Raw genomic sequence first — 16,444 nt, 5'->3', positions numbered from 1 at the left:
AGCACCTCGACCTATTGTGGAAATTTTTGTTGTGGGCTTCAAATTTTGTACTGAAAAGATTATATACAAAGACTTGTTTCAAATTTTTTTGTAGTTTACATCTTCATGTTATACAGACACATATATATGGTGGTGGGTCAAAGAAAAGTTAATCAAACTAATTCTGGCGAATCGTGTAGACCTTCCCCCTGATCCAGATTCACCACACACCCACTACCACCACAGAAGAAGACAAAAAAGATATTGAAAAAGAAGGGTTTGCCCACAATGTCTCCATTGAAATTTGGGACATCCACAAAGAAGAAAACATCAAAAAGTGCCAAAGAAGAAAGGAAAGGCTCAAGTGAAGCCTGTTAAAGAGGAGTCCACGTCAGCTAAAGAATCCACAAAGACCAACGAGTCACAGCCAGAGCCTAAGAAGTAGAAAAATATTGAGAATCAGAGATTTTCTTCTCACTCTTTATATCTAGTTAGCTTTGTATAGATACCCTTGATATATACATACATATATATATATATATATATATATATATATATATATATATATATATATATATATATATATATATATATCAGATTACTGTATATTGAGTTTTGTTTTTTGTTTAACATTCATCATGTTTTCTTATATCTTAAATATAAGGTGGAATAACTGTTGAGTTCAGTTTCTTGTCTAACATTGATCACCTTGTCTTGTATCTTAAATATAACAATATTAAATCTTGAAGACAAGAGTATCTGAAATTGTCTTGTATTAAGAACTAAACTTCAAGTTTACTGGACAAACAAACATTTCATATAACTGAAAGTATTTTCAGATCTTCTTCCCAATGTAATACCATCTACCTTAAATTTGAAGCTTGATGGTATGCTATCTAATAGAAATTCCAAGGATATTTATATATGTGCATGTGTACACACACATACACATGTGTTTATATATATGTATCCATGTACACACACACACGTATGTATGTATTTATCTATATATCTATCTATGTGCATGGGATTATGTGCGAAATCCATTTTGATTCTCGGAATGAAATTCCTTCTGACATAGTTTCAGAGTGGTCTAAAACGTTTAGTGTATTCAATTTGTGTGTGTGTGTTTTTATATCTATATCTATATATGACATGCATACATATATACATGTATATATGTATGTATGTATACACACACACACACACATATAGACATAGATATATATACATATGTATATACATACATATATATATATATCTATGTCTATGTATACCTAGGGGTTACCTTCTCTGCACAGCAGCCACGCGCTTCACCATGGGTTCAGCAGCCAGAGCTAGATTGACATGGGGATATGCAGCATTGGCTATGCTACAGAGACAGTGCCACCAGGCGCATTTTTAGGAGCCTCGAACGAAGGGTTGACACATTAGTCACACCAGCACTGATGTATGGAGCAGCGGTATGGGCGCCAGGCCTTGCTACCCATTGGTGGACACAGGCCCTCATGATGGCATGCATGATACGCAGCAAACCGTCAGTACCTCATGACATTATCCGAGCACAGTTTGTTGTGCCTCCTATGATGGTAGAGGCCATACCTGCTAGATAGATTCAGAGAGATGCCACAGGACAAATTGTCATACAGAGCTTTTGAGGCATCTAGACAACTGGCTGAGGCAAGAGAGAGGATCATGGTATGCACAGGTCACACACTGCATGGCCTAGACATGGATCATCTACCACCATTCTAGTATGACAGGGATGCACCACATATCCATCTCTCTGATAGTGAGAGGAACATAGTATTGAGACAGGACTTATGGCAACTCTATACACGAGAGACGTGGATATCGCCTACATAGCCTCTTCCACCGAAGATGCTATACTACAGAGATCACTTCATGAGTATCACTGATGATGGATTTATAGAGAGTCCTAGATACATGGAGGGCTTTTTACCATACAGCTCCCAAGTAGCTATTGGTCAGCTTAGAGTCTCATCACATCGATTGGAGATCGAGACTAGCAGAGTAGCACGGATCCCCCGAGAGGAGAGGGTATGCAGATTGTGCAGAGAGGAGGTGGAGAGTGAGGAGCATTATGTATGCAGATGCAGAGCATATACAGTCATCAGAGAGAGATATCCCATTTTATTCAGAGAGCCACATTCCCTACGCCATATCTTTGAGGTAGCAGACCAGCACATACTGGGGAGATTCATTCTAGACATACAGTGTCACAGAGAGACATCATTACAGTGTCACAGAGAGACATCATTACACGCTCAGACAGCTCCAGAGGGGGGACGACAGACACAGATTACTACATTTTTTCAGAGATCCACCCACTCCCAGCCCCTACACAGCAGGGAATTACTCTCCAGAGAGCAGAGACACTCAGAGCCCGCAAGAGAGACAAAGGACACCTGGATTTCGGACATCACGCCTATACCAGAGAGAGATGACAGAGATCAGAGCTCAGTTTCACAGAGAGGGTGCGGAGTGACTGGCTCGCTTTAGAGCAGACCTAGGCATGTTCTTCAGGGAGCTTGTATACCATTTTATACCCCCAGTATGGTACAGGATGGAGCTAGCTAGGTTGCATATCATAATTGTATACTCCATGCATATAGCTTTGCATTCTCCTAGTAGTAGAGCTCCATCCCCTCCCCCACTCATTGTACTTATTGCTGCACACCCAGATTCAGCTTTTTAGTTCAGTACTTTTTCATTTTGTTGGGATGACAGAGAATACCCCACACAGGTACACTGATTTGTCTCATAGGCCGAGTTCGGTCTTTTGGAAGACGTTAATAAAATCTTTCTTTCTTTCTTTCTTTCTATACACGCACACGCACACGCACACGCACACACACACACACACAAACACATATAGATATACATATATCTACATATATATATATATATGTATACACACACATACATCTCTCTCTCTCTCTCTCTCTCTCTCTCTCTCACACACACACACACACACACACACACACACACACACAAACTCTTGAAGTTAACAAGAAATGTATATTTACACTCGGCTTGTGTATACAACTAAAATTTGTACAAGGGTGCACGTCCACCGTAGTCAACGAGAATTGAGACCAGAACCTCTGTGATAACACTCATCCTCTTCTACCAATCAAACTACCATTGTGGTTACAATACACACACACACACACATACACATACATGTGTGTGTGTGTGTGTGTAGAACCCAAGACCTATGAGACAACACTCTACCTCTTCTACCAACAACTGACCTACTATTGTGATTGTAAAATACACACACACACACACACACACACACATGTATATGTATATCTATCTATCTATCTAGTATATATGTGTGTGTATATATATACACACATACATGATAGTCACACATCTTGGATATCCCTGCTAGCCTAAGATGCATGGTGGACTTAATATTCTCAATATCCATTATCATGTTCTCGCGAGGAACATGATGATTCTACCTGATTTTGTGGCGCACACAAAGCCATGGGCTCGCATGTTGAGCAACATGCATACAGAAGCATATGGACTTTGGGTCACCCGTTATGATGATATAGTTTTTGGACACTTTAATGGCAAAATCACATGTTCACCCTATGCTACTGCTCTCATTCAAGACTGGGCCGCTTTTTACAGGACCTACATTGGTTGCGCCAGCCCCCAAACCAAGAGATAGTAAGCAATCTTGTGTGCATGCATGTGTGTTGCCCCATATCATCTTGGAGGGTTATCCAAATCCTGCAGGTGCCTCTTAAGTGTGTGTGTGTGAGTGAGAGAGAGAGAGAGATATATATATATATATATATATATATATATATATATATTAAGCATCTACTAAAGACCCAATGGGCCTATGAGACCAAAGTGGTACAATAATGTCCATGGCATATCTGATCATGGAATGGAAAATAAAATAGAATGAAAACATAAATATAGCTATCTCACTGGGGTGATACAAAACTGTCCATGGAAACTCGTTCATGGAATACTAAGAACATAAAAACATCAGCTTCCAGTAGATGGTATACCACTCTCCAAAATGTCAAGCATGGGGTTGACGAGTATGGCCAAGAGATCTCCCTCAGCTATGTCACGTGGAAAGGTAGCTCGATGGCAGTGGAGCATGTCCTAGATCTGGAGCTGATGAGGTGATCGTGGCCAACGGGGAGGTCGAGGGCGTCGGGCATGCTGGAGTGCAGAGGCTTGGTCCAAGGTAACTCCTCTCACACGAGGCAGGTCCACAGCAGCTCGTGGAGGGTCCACAAGATCCACTATGTCGGTGTCCTCCACCTCCTGGGTCCGGAAGAAACTAGTGATGGCTGGCTGCCGAGGGAGGGGGCGGGGTGGCTGGGGCTTGTGTCTCAAGAAGGTGTCCCTGTGTCTACGAAGCTCAAGTAGGAAGAGGCCCAGGCAACGTTGGTCCTGGAAATCAATGATCCTGGAGAGTGGACCTAATCCCTCACGAAATAGATAGTGAAACCTCCCGTGGATCTCATAGTATACTGGGCAGTGGCATATGTAATGCTCCTCCATCTCAACCTTTGTGTGGCATAGTTGGCAGATCCTCTCCTCTCTGGGTGTCCGTACAAGCTTCCCGGCTCTATAGATGCGCTCAGCTCTACCTGTCTCCACTCTGGGGGGTGGGAAGAAACCCGTATCTGGCCAATCGCAATTGCAACACTCAAGTAGCCCGGCTACTGGATGAATCCATCCTCAGTGAGTGTGAGGAGGTGGTCTCTGTAAAAGTGCATCTTTGTGGGGAGCTCCGGGGGTGTGATCCATGTGCAATCTGTGTAGAGGCTAAGAAGATCTGACTCGATAACTCGGTTGTATCCGCGTGAGACAGCCTAAAAAAAGGGGAGTCCAAACTGTACTGAATTGCGATAGGCAGTCCATGCAAAGCCCATATACTGAGAACCAAGTGGAAACTAGTGCATACCATACTCCAGAGTGCCCCTCAAGTGCTAGCTGTCTGGAGGACTTCAGGGAAAGCCTCGGGTACCTGTGGGGATCCATGTGACTGATGTGATGAAGGTATGTGACTGTCTGGAAGAGTGCCTCCACTACCATCGGGGTTGCAACAAACTCTGCCTCGATAATTTGGTGTCGGACTGGTGGTTTGCTGCGGATCATACAAGAGAACATCATGACTTGGGGCCTACCTGGAGCCTCTCAACTCATTGCCAATCCTCATCGGGTAAATCTGGCCCCCAGAAAGCTACTCCATACATCAAGGCTAGTGTGACGAGGGTGTCAAAAAGCTAGCCCTTTGTCCTAGGCTCCTAGAAATATGCTTGGAAGCACTGCCGCTCAAGTAAGCTCAAGGCTACATATCCCCGCGTCACTCTGGCATGTGCTGTGGGAAGCATGGTAAAGCGTCGGCCACTAAAAGTGACACCAAGGTAGACATAGGATGAGACAATCTCCACAAGATCTCCTCTATATGTGAAGCTCAATCTAGATGTGACAGGGCGAGAGGTATTGAAGACCATTACCTTGGTTTTACCAAGCTTAACAGAGAGGTCCCGCTAAGTGCAAAAGTCATGTAAGGCATCCAACTGTCTCTGAAGCCCTTCGGCTAAGTCTGAGAGGAGGACGATGTCATCTGCATAAAGTAGTATGGGATCAATATGCCTGCCAGTGTGGGACCAGGCTCGCCTAATCCATCAATGAAGCTCGAGATCTCATCAATGTAGAGGCCGAGAAGAGTGGGTGATAGAGGGCAGCCCTGTTTCACCCTAATGGTGCTGGAAATCTCCTGTGATGTCCTCCTGGGGCTCTCACTCGTCCGATGACGGACTCATAGAGGGCAATGATGCTCCAAACCATGTCAGTTGGGACTCCGATCTCCTATAGACGGTGTAAGAGGTGGGCTCGGGGTACAGTATCAAAAGCTGTGCGAAAATCCACAAAGCAACAGTAAATCCTCTGGTGTCGTGCTCTACCCTCCTCGATGATGGCATGAAGGGTGAAGATGTGGTCAAGGGTAGAGTAGCTCCTCCAAAAGCCAGCCTGTCCTGAGGCTCTTCATCCCTGGCTCTTTGCAAATGAACTGAGCTCTACCTCTAGCACTGATCCATAGAGTTTGGCCAATGTGTGGCCAATCATGATCATCCTGTAGTTATTAGGATCAAGTGGATCTCCAGCTTTGAGGATGGGGGTGATGGTGTTGGTGGACCAAGAGGGTGGAAATCCTTCACAAAGGGCTCTATTGAACATGTAGGCTAGTAGGGGCGCTAGGGTATCATGGACATGCATGAGATGTACTCGGCTGTGAGTCCCTCATGATCTTGGGCTCGCCCATTGCGTAGTCTACAAATGGCCTTGAGGACCATGCCCTTTGTGAAGAAGGTGGTGGTGGGGCGGGGGTAGGGGTAGGGGTGGCTGATGGGGGATATGATAGAGGGAGCGTGCATAGGAGTGCCATGTGTCTGGGTAGGTGATAGGTGTGGGAGGGCGATGTTCTCGGAGTTTCCTCCATGCCTCTGCAGTTTGGCCCTAAGATAAGTCAGTATAACTCATCCTCTTTCCGAGCATAAAACTCTTGTTTCTTGCGTTGGGTGAGCCGTTGATAAATCCGTTGCGCTTAGCGCTTCATGATTTGCCCAATCTGTACCTCATGCTTAGGACGGGAGCGTGTGGCCCAACATTCGTCATCATACCATCAGTTATGGGGCATGGCACCGCAAGGTGGCTTGGGAGTAGACCGCCGCGTGTAGATGAAAGAAGCTATGGTAGATGTGTGGAGTATGGTGGTGAGTTGTGTTGTGACGGTGGATAGGGGGACAGTAGGTTCCACATCTTGGAGTTGGCGGTAGATGTGGTTGGAGTAAACAAGGTCAAGCTCATGATCAAAGAGGACCTAAGTGTAATGTGAGATGGGGGGGGGGTGGAGGGACAGGTGGTGTGCAAGTAAGAGTGAAAGAGAGGTAGGCATGGTCAGCTTCAAAAGGGAGTGGCGGAATGGAGAAGTTAGGGATAAGGTGTGTGAAAGCCAGAGATCTCATAAGGTAGTCCACAGTGCTAGTACCTCTTGAGTGAGGGAAGGAGGTGAGGGCGCCGTAGGAGGGCCATTCGGACATCCCATTTTATAGATAACGAGACCATGTGCAGCTCTCACCTCTAAGAAATATCTCTCGGACACTGTGACCTCCTCACGGTCCTGTGATGATCACTGCAGCCCTGTGTCAGTGATGTCCAGCTCCTGTAGTCTGATAGGGTCATCTAGTTTGAGTAGTGGGACTTGCTGACTTCCCGTCGTGGCATTGAAATCCCCGAGTAGGAGGACTTCCCCCAACTATGAGAACTCCATGATATCCTCATATAATGGTAAGTACGGTGACTGGCCATGTTGTGTGGCGTAAGGGGAGTGGCGTGGTGCAAAATAACACACAGCAATGTGGATGACTCTGTCACACTGCTAAGCTATAGCCGCACCCAAAGATATCATGCATCCTCGTCCTTCCGGACGATGATGCGGAGATGGGATCTAAAAAGGACAGATACCCCCCCAGAGCCACGAACTCCTCTTGATGTGCGGGTCTCGCCTCGAAAAGCTGACTCCCACTCATACCCGGCTATGTATGGTAAGCCCCTCTTAGGGCTCTGATGAGTCTCTGTATAAAAAATGACATCCCTGCCTGTGAGAATCTTGCTCAAGCCTCTTGGATTCGACCACAGCATGCCATTGCAGTTCCATACTGCCAACCCCAAGTGTTTGGTCTCATAGACCCCACATCCCTATTTGGGACGGCACTCAGTGGTAATGACTCTACCATCTCTGTAGATAGCCCACTTGCTTGCTCTGCGGGCCTCATGAACAGTCACCATCACTTCACACCGATGTGCCACCTGTGCTGGAGAGTGAGATCATCTCCCATGTACACCTATGTGCTCTTGAGGGTAGCCCGCTTGTCTAAGAAGGCTTGTCTGCTGGTGGCATCAAGGAATCTAATGATGAGGGGTTGCACTCGTGTCATATCCTTTCCTGCCCTCCATGTGTGCGAAGGGGGGGCGATCCCGTCCACTCCTAGCATCTAGCAAAGTGTCATGGAATCCTCCTTTGGGGAAGCTCCCGCCTATAGCCCCCTTACTCGCACATGGAGGGCCCTATCCTTCCTGCGTTTCTTCTCCTCGAGAGTCTCATGTATGATACTCTGTGGGGGTTTGTGCTTCTTCACCACCTCCACCCAATCTTTCTTAGTGGTCTGCAGTTCTTCCCGCAGCTTACCACTCGCAGCTCTCAACTGCTCCAAGTCGGTCCTTAAACTCTCCTGAATATTCAGTTCCCCTTCCTCCACTGTATGGTCCTTGACCGTAGCCTTTGGGGTCTGCCCAGAGTTCCCCTATCATTGGGGCAGCTTCTAGCATTCGTGTTTGTTTTGCAGCTGGGTCTCTTTCAACATCTGAATCTCCTCTTCCTGGTGGTTCACTTGGGCTATCAGTTCTTCAATCTTGTTGTTCTTTCCCTATATCTCCTTATGGAGGCCTTCCAACTGTTTTTCATGTTGGTTCAGAACCCTGTCCAGCACCTTCTTTTGTTCGCCCAGTAATTTCTTGGTGTTGTCCTCCACAATCTTGATGTATGCCTCCAGCTCCTGTAGGTTCATTGTGCTATTTCCCCCTAGTTTCTACCTTGGGGGCCTGAGCAAGGGCGGGTGGGAAAAGGGAAGGTGAAAACGCAGTGTACGAACAGGCGTAGCCTTACGAGCACAAAGCAGTGGAGGCAGAGGGGAAGCGTACCTGTGTACAGCATGGAAGCAAGGGCGCAAGGCGGACACGTAGTGTACGAACAGGCGTGCAGAGCAAGGGAGGCAAAGGGGAAGCACTCTTGTGTATAGTACAAAAGCAAAGGGCACCTGTGCACTGGAAACTGGGAGGCGGAAGCAGGGCGAGAAAGGCGCAGTGTAGCAAAAAGCAGCAACCAGGGCCACCAGTGCACAACGCGAATAGAGGAGGGCGGGGGCCTGCGCAGCTTCACGCCATGAGAGAGAGAGAGAGAGAGAGAGAGAGAGAGAGAGAGAGAGAGAGAGATGAAATGATATATTAACGTTCTCAAAAGGCCAAAATGACCTATGAGACCAAAAAGGTTACAACAATTGGTGGATCTGATACAATGTCTATGTAAGAAAAGCTAAAACAACTAAACAACTAACTGAAACTGAAACAACAACTATGAGGAAAAGTAAGGTACTAGGAGCTCCTAATGGATAACATCTGGGAAGGAAAACTCCAGCAACAAAGGTAAGCATCCTATACATTACTATCCAAATATGTCTCTCATCGGTCGATGGCGGATATCCTCAATGTCCTCCATGGTGAGTACTCTGACTGCACGTCTCCCATGCCATGCCAGTATGGTCATGATCCTCTGTTGTAGTCTTCGAAGGTGTCGAGATGGGCCTCTTATCTTGGGGTGCCTGGACCGCCCCAGCTCTATAGCCCGATCAATCATCAGTGTACCTCTGGTGCGGCTATACTCTGGGGCGGCTAGCTGCAATGCTTGCTGGCCTGGCTGCTCAATCTCTGGTCAAAAGAAGTTTGTAATCTGCCTCTGTAGAGGTGTCTCTTCCTCTCTGATCCCCTCCCTCTCATCAAGAGACCCTCTCTATGTCTACGCAGCTCCAGCAAGTATAATCCGAGGCATCTCTGATCCTGGTATCTCATGACTTTGGAAAGTGGTCTGAAACCCTCTCTGAACAGGCAGTGAAAACAGCCTCGTATCTCATAATATACTGGATAGTGACATATGTAATGTAACTTTGTCTCTAGCTGCATCTAGCACAACTCACAAATCCTGGCCTCAGCTAGTACTCCTTTGAATCTGCCAGTCTCAATCTCTAGCTGGTGTGAGGATGTGCACATCTAACCAATAGCACACCGTACCCCATGAGAAAGATGAGTATCCATGTAGCTAGGTCTAATCACAAACCCATCCTTCATGAGCTAGAGAAGATGATCTCTATAGAAAGCCATCATCATACCAAGCTCGTGTGTCGGCTATATCCATGTCCTCCTAGTGTCCAGCTAAGTCAAGTCCTGCCTGATAAGTCTGGTAATCTCTGCTCGTGTGAGAGAGAGGGAGGGTGCATCCAGGAAGTACTGAAATGGAGGTAGCGTGTCCATACTAAAGCCATGCAGTTGGAACCAAGCTGTCATCTCTGCATACCAACATGATCCGTCTCCCTGTGATGCCAACTGTCATGAAGACTCTAGGGCTAAGCGAGCATATCTATCTCTAGGGAGAGCCCAAGTGCTATGTATAAAGGAGACTGATCGAGTGAGTGCCTCTACTACCAATGGGGGGGCAGCCATCTCTGCACGGATAACATCATGTGGTACGGAGGCCTTAGCCCTAATCATCCGGGAAATCATAGAAACCAAGGGCCTCTCCATACATCTCCATCCATCAGTGCTACTAGCTCGGCTGTGGTGATCCACTGAGGGTCCCCATATCTCCACTCCATACAACATGGTGGTTGAAGTGACCAAAGTGTCAAAGAGCCAGAGCTTTGTTCGAGGTTCCCAGAACTGAACCTGCGAACACATCCTCTCTAGTCTCCCCAATGCTGCATAAGCTCTAGTCAATCTGGTCTCCGCTGCTCTCCTCAAGGAAAATAGTGGGCTACTAAAAACCACACCAAGGTAAGTATATGCATCTGTATACTCCACTGTCTCCTGACCATATGTAAAGGTGGATAGTGACCTCCTAACTCATTGTGCTATGGTGTTAAACACCATCACCTTGGTTTTACCAAGGTTAATAGACAATCCACTGTCCTGTGCAAACGTGTGCAATGCATCCAAATGACGCTGCATCCCCTCTCGAGAATCTAAGATCAACACAATATCATCAGCATACAATAACAGCGGAATCCATGTCCCTGCTAGCTGTGCTCCTCTGTCACCCTCCCGCTCTACATAGTCCGAAACCTCATCCACATACATCCCAAATAAGGTGGGAGAAAGGGGGCAGCCCTGTTTCACCCCAATAGTGGAGTGAACCATCTCAGATATACCGTGAGTAGTACGTACCTGCCCCACAACTGTCCTATATAAAGCCATGATTCCCCAAATCAGCTGTGTGGGCACTCCCATCTCCTGTAATCTGCGCATCAGTTTGGCTCTCGGTACTGTGTCAAAAGCTTTGCGGAAATCCACAAAGCAACAATAAATCCTCCTGCCATATAATCTGCCCTCCTCAATAATAACTCTGAGTGTCAAGATATGGTCAAGAGTGGAAAAACCTCTCCTAAACCTTGCCTGCCCTGATGCACGTATGCCCTCTCTCTCTGCCCATCTACTCAACTCTTGCTCAAGAATAGATGCATATAATCTAGCCAATGTGTGACCAATCATGATGGTACGATAATTCCCAGGAAGCATGGGATCCCTTGACTTGAAGATAGGCACAATCGTGGACATATTCCAAGTCTCAGGAAAATCCTCACACATGGCTCGGTTAAACATCATAGCAATAAGCTCTACAAGCATATCTCTGAATAAAGTGCTCTGCTACCAAACCATCATGATCATAAGCTCTCCCAGTCCTTATCTTGTCAATAGCTTTCCTTACCATCTCAGCAGTAAAGAAAGCACATGTCTCTGGGCATGATGGGTTTGGCAAGGGCGGCTGTCTTGGTGCTATGTACAGGGATGCTGCATACTCACCCCAAATCTCTGTGGAGGTAATGGCTGGTGATGGTGAATGCTCATGGAATATTCTCCATGCCTCGTCTGAGTCCTGACTCATAATTAATTGATACGAATCCCTCTCTAACTGAGCAAGATAAGCCCTCTTCTTCCATCGCACTAGGCACCGGAAGGTAATCCGTGACTGTCTGTGAGTGGTAACACCCATGAGCACCTCTCTCTGTAATTTGATCCTCATCTCTCTGCACTCCTCATCGTACCAGCTGTTTTGGGGCATGTTCCCAGATCGTCTCCATGTAGGCTGACTATGGGGATATGCCTCTGATGCTGCACCATGAAGCGTCTCTATCAATATCTGAGTGAGCTCATCTAATGGCCGTCCCGGTTCCTCGGCATATAAGCGTCTGTATATCTCATCCGTGTACACGGTGTCAGTCTCCCTCGTAAAGGTATAACGAGTGTGTGTGGAGACCTGTCCCAATGGAGCTGTGTTGAACTGAAATGTGAGAGTGAAGGACAAGATAGCATGATCCACTGCTACTCCAACCGGCCTAGTGCTTACCATAAAATCCTGAAAAGAGGGAATGAGATTGGGCTGAACCATAACATAGTCCACTGTACTAGCACCATGCCGATGTGGAAAGCTAGCGAAACCGCCCGCTCTCGGGAATCTCTGTAGGCCATTCAGGATGGCCAACAATCCATGTGCAGTCCCCATGTCTATCAAATACCGCCCATACACAGTATGTTCCTCATCCTGTGAGAGTTTAGATAGACCCATATCCCTAACATCAAGCTCCCTCAACATCTCCTATGAGGTATCATAAAATCCTGTCTGGTTATGGGCGGTCCTGGCATTGAAGTCCCCCAAAAGAATGATGTCACCATCCCTGGAGAACTCCCAAATGTCATCATCCAAAATAGAAAAGGGAGACTGCCAGCTAGGTGATGCATACACTGATATACTAGGAGCAAAATAGCATATAGCAATGTAGAGATATCTGCCCGTCTCTGCCCTCAATCTAACCCACATGTACCTAGTCTACTCATCTCTGCAGACTATATGTATCAGTGGCTGCAGCTCCTCTCTAAACAATATTGCCACTCCTCTTGAGCCCCGTCCTCTATGCTCTGAACGAGTCTCCTGTCTACAAGTTGTCTCCCATCGGTATCCACTAACATGTGGCATGGACTGTCCAAGAGCCTGATGCATCTCACAGTAGAAGATGATGTCCCTCCGAATGAAACTATCCTCAAAAGCCCCTGCATCAAGGCGTAGAGATCCATTACAATTACAAGTAGCAACTTTGAGTGTAGTCCCATAGGGCTCGCGCCGTCATGAAGAGCGCCTCTCCATAATCACCACTCTACCATCTCTATAGAAGGCCACTTTCCCTTTCTCTTGGGCTGCCCTTATCTCGGGCATAACTTCTTTCATGTGGGCAAGTTGCGAGAGTGTGAGGTCATCTCCAAGAAATATTCCCGTCTTCTTGAGTGTAGGACGTCTCTTCAAGAAGTCCTTCTTGGCTTCCATGGAGGGGAAACGAATGATAAGTGCTCTCTCCTTAGAAGATTCACCACTACCTTCTCTCTTCTTTCCCACTCTCCATGCCTTTGTGTGCGTGGCTTCAATGCCCATCATAGAGAAGAGCTCCTTGGTTTCCCCTTCCGCATCATCACGGTCTTTTAGGCCGGACACTCATACATGTAAGGCCTGGGTCTTCCTCCTTTACTCCTCTTCAAGGGTCATGTTGATGATGGTGGGAGTGGGGATGGGTGGCGATTCTTTACCTTTCCCTTTCTTGGTGACCTCGATCCATTTCTCTTCCTCGTCCATCTTCTTTTGTGTCTGTGTGATCACCTCCACCCATGAAGATGTCTTCTCTTTATGTTGCTCCTCCTCCTCTCAAATGATCCTCATTTGTTCCTTGATGGTATTCAGCTCTTCAATAAAGGAGGGCTGAAATTTTCCATCCTCAAGCTTGCCTTGTGAAGTGGCTTCTAACTCCTTTTTGAGGGCTGAGATTTCAGCCGCTTGACTTTTAGCATGCAATTTGGCCTCCACTAGTTCCTCCTTGAAGGCTGAAATCTCAGCCTCTTGCCTGGATGTTCTCTCTTCGAGCTCTTGGATTTTGTCAAATCCCTTCTCGAGTTTAGAGAAGCGGTTTATGATTGCGGTAACGGAAGAGTCGACCATATTCTTGTTTTCTTTGATAATTGTGCTGAGAGAGAGATGTGACAAAGCCCAAGAGAGAGAGGATTAACAGCTAACGTCTTGAACCAGTCCCTAAGCAATTATTACACACCACGAAGGCCTACCTTTTTACAAAGGAGTACATGACTAGGATAATCAAGTGAATTGTGAACCCAATAGAGATGCCTCTCTCTCCACCTTGTGCCTCTCTCACATAGTCAGTGGACACAACACAAGCTCAATCACATACTTGCCACACTGTGAGAAGATAGCTTAACCTGTCTTTTGCGTGTCCTCTTACGGGTGGTTTGTGGATTCCCATTTTATTTACTATCTATCTTACCTTGATTGTTGTAAGAGGCTCAAACACGAGAATGTTGGCAATTGTGGAAATCAAAGAGAACGCCAACAAGCACACGATCTGAGTCTTCTCTGTGTGATTGAAGATGATTTCCATGGATGCAGCATGCCAAAACCCAACAAACGAATTAGGGCGAGACAATACTGAAGTAGGCTGGGAACATTTTTGACTGCAGGTTACCAAACTGATGGCGGGGAAGATGTCTGTCGTCCAAATTCACAACACAGATTATAAGCCCAGTCACTTCATAGGAGACGCCAAACATTAAAATAAATCTGACTGCACTAGCTTGCTTTATAAAACCTGCAAAGACTCTTCCTCATTGAATCAAGCATCCCAAGATGACACCGCATACTTCCCTACGCATATAGAACCTCTACGATTGTTTTCCTTAAGAATATTCACAAATTTAAAGCAATCAAATACCACCTTTTGGTAAAGGTAGGCTTTCCTTTAATAGCTCCGTTTTAATCTTGGGATTTGAACCCTCACCAATAGATTTGCACTCTTTACCACTAATTTATGTTAGCTTGTGATTGACTCTTGCATAATATAACTACACAACCTTTGTCTGTGTTTTGTTTTTAATCAAGCGCGGCTTAAATAGCATAGACAGCTTTTTAATAAAACACCACAACATTGCATTGCATTACCTAACATTCTTGATTATTACTTTTGGAATACACGAATAAAATCGTTAAAGAGGGCATTATCATCTAGAGAAATTTCTTTGAGCCTTCTCTCTACTCTATTTATTAACCTCAAGGTGCCATATTTCTTACATAGGCCTATCTGTCACATTTAACAGAATGGGAGACTTACGCACAGATACTTCTAGTACTGCATTCTATGACTATTATGAGCAACGCTCTATTTAACAAGCATACCAGTCTCGATCAAGGCTGAAATGAATTACGAGCTTGCCACTCTATCCAGGACAATCCTCGTCACACCTAGAGCTACCGACTTAAGGTGGAACCCTCAGTAAAGAGGAAGAGGAAATCTTGCTGCTTATTTGGGCTTCATTAAGGCACCTCTAACTGCAATAGCAGGTTTGGGTGTTGTGGGCTCCAAACACAAGAATGAAGAAGTCTGGGGGATGCAGGATGGCAGCCCATTGTATAGGCAACAATGGCCCCTAAGCTGGCTGACCAGCCCAACCAGGTCATAAGCTGGATATTGAACCCCTAGATCCATGGGACTGATTTATTTCACAAAGAGCTCATGGAGTGACATCCTGACCCATGTCTATATTTATTATCGAGGTTTGCATGGCAACCATGGGTATGAGTGACCATACAGATGACAGTTGATGTGCATCGTACATGAATTGACATTCATGCGTGACCCTGTTTTCTGGTGTGGACATTGCCTAGTTTTATTGCCTCGGAATTTCCACCAGACCAGCTGATGAAGATGCAACCATGGATTTGCACCCTCACCAATAGATTTGATACTCATAAGTGAACCTGTTTTCTGTTATGAGCAACACTCTATTTACAAGGATACCAATCTGAATCAAGGTTGAATTAGGAGCCTGCCACTCTATCCAGGACAATCCTCGTCACACCAAGCGCTGCCAACTTAAGGTGGAACCCTGAATGAAGAGGAAGAGGAAATCTTGCTGCTTATTTGGGCTTCATTAAGGCACCTCTAGCACGTCATAAACGGCAATAGCAGGTTTGGATGTTGTGGGCTCTAAACATAAGAATGAAGAAGGCTAGGGGATGCACGATGGCAGCCCATTGTATAGGCAACAATGGCCCCTAAGCTAGCTGACCAGCCCAACCAGGTCACCAACTGGATATTATACCCCTAGATCCATGATTTATTTCACAGAGAGCTCATGGAGTGATATCCTAACCCATGTCTATATTTATTATCATGGTTTGCATGGCAACCATGGGTATGGATGACCATATAGATGCCATGGTGTGAACATTTGGTGAACAGACTCCTGCGAAGGAACAAAGAGGTTTCATACTAGTGCCTTGATCCATGATGTTCTGGTGTACAAGTTTGAACAACAGTCCATAGTGCATTGTGCATAAATTGACATTCATACGTGAACCTGTTTTCTGGTGTGGACATTGCCTAGTTTTATTGCCTCTGAATTTCCACCAAACCAGGAACAACTGGGAACCCCCGTGGACCCGTGGACGGGCAACCATGGCCTTGCGCTTCATGCTTCTAATTGTGTGAAAATATGCCCAAAAATGGTATTC

General features: G+C 46.0%; 1 long non-coding RNA gene across 2 annotated transcripts in view; it reads right to left on the bottom strand.

Moving 5' to 3' along the window:
* LOC147614697 (uncharacterized) overlaps window positions 1-14,609 on the bottom strand; it is a 34,554-nt gene extending 19,945 nt beyond the window's left edge. For both annotated transcript variants that reach the window (XR_015262877.1, XR_015262878.1), the window contains exons 1-2: window positions 14,523-14,609; window positions 14,202-14,422 (exon numbers count right to left, since the gene is read on the bottom strand). This is a non-coding gene — a long non-coding RNA (uncharacterized LOC147614697). The remainder of the gene's footprint in view (window positions 1-14,201; window positions 14,423-14,522) is intronic.
* Window positions 14,610-16,444: the final 1,835 nt, after the last annotated feature.

Source organism: Cibotium barometz, chromosome 41 (genome assembly GCF_041138505.1).
Source record: "Cibotium barometz isolate CiBa-2024 chromosome 41, ASM4113850v1, whole genome shotgun sequence".
Classification (NCBI taxonomy): Eukaryota; Viridiplantae; Streptophyta; class Polypodiopsida; order Cyatheales; family Cibotiaceae; genus Cibotium; species Cibotium barometz.
The sequence above is the reverse complement of the archived record's forward strand: the minus strand, read 5'-3'. Positions and strand labels throughout refer to the sequence as shown.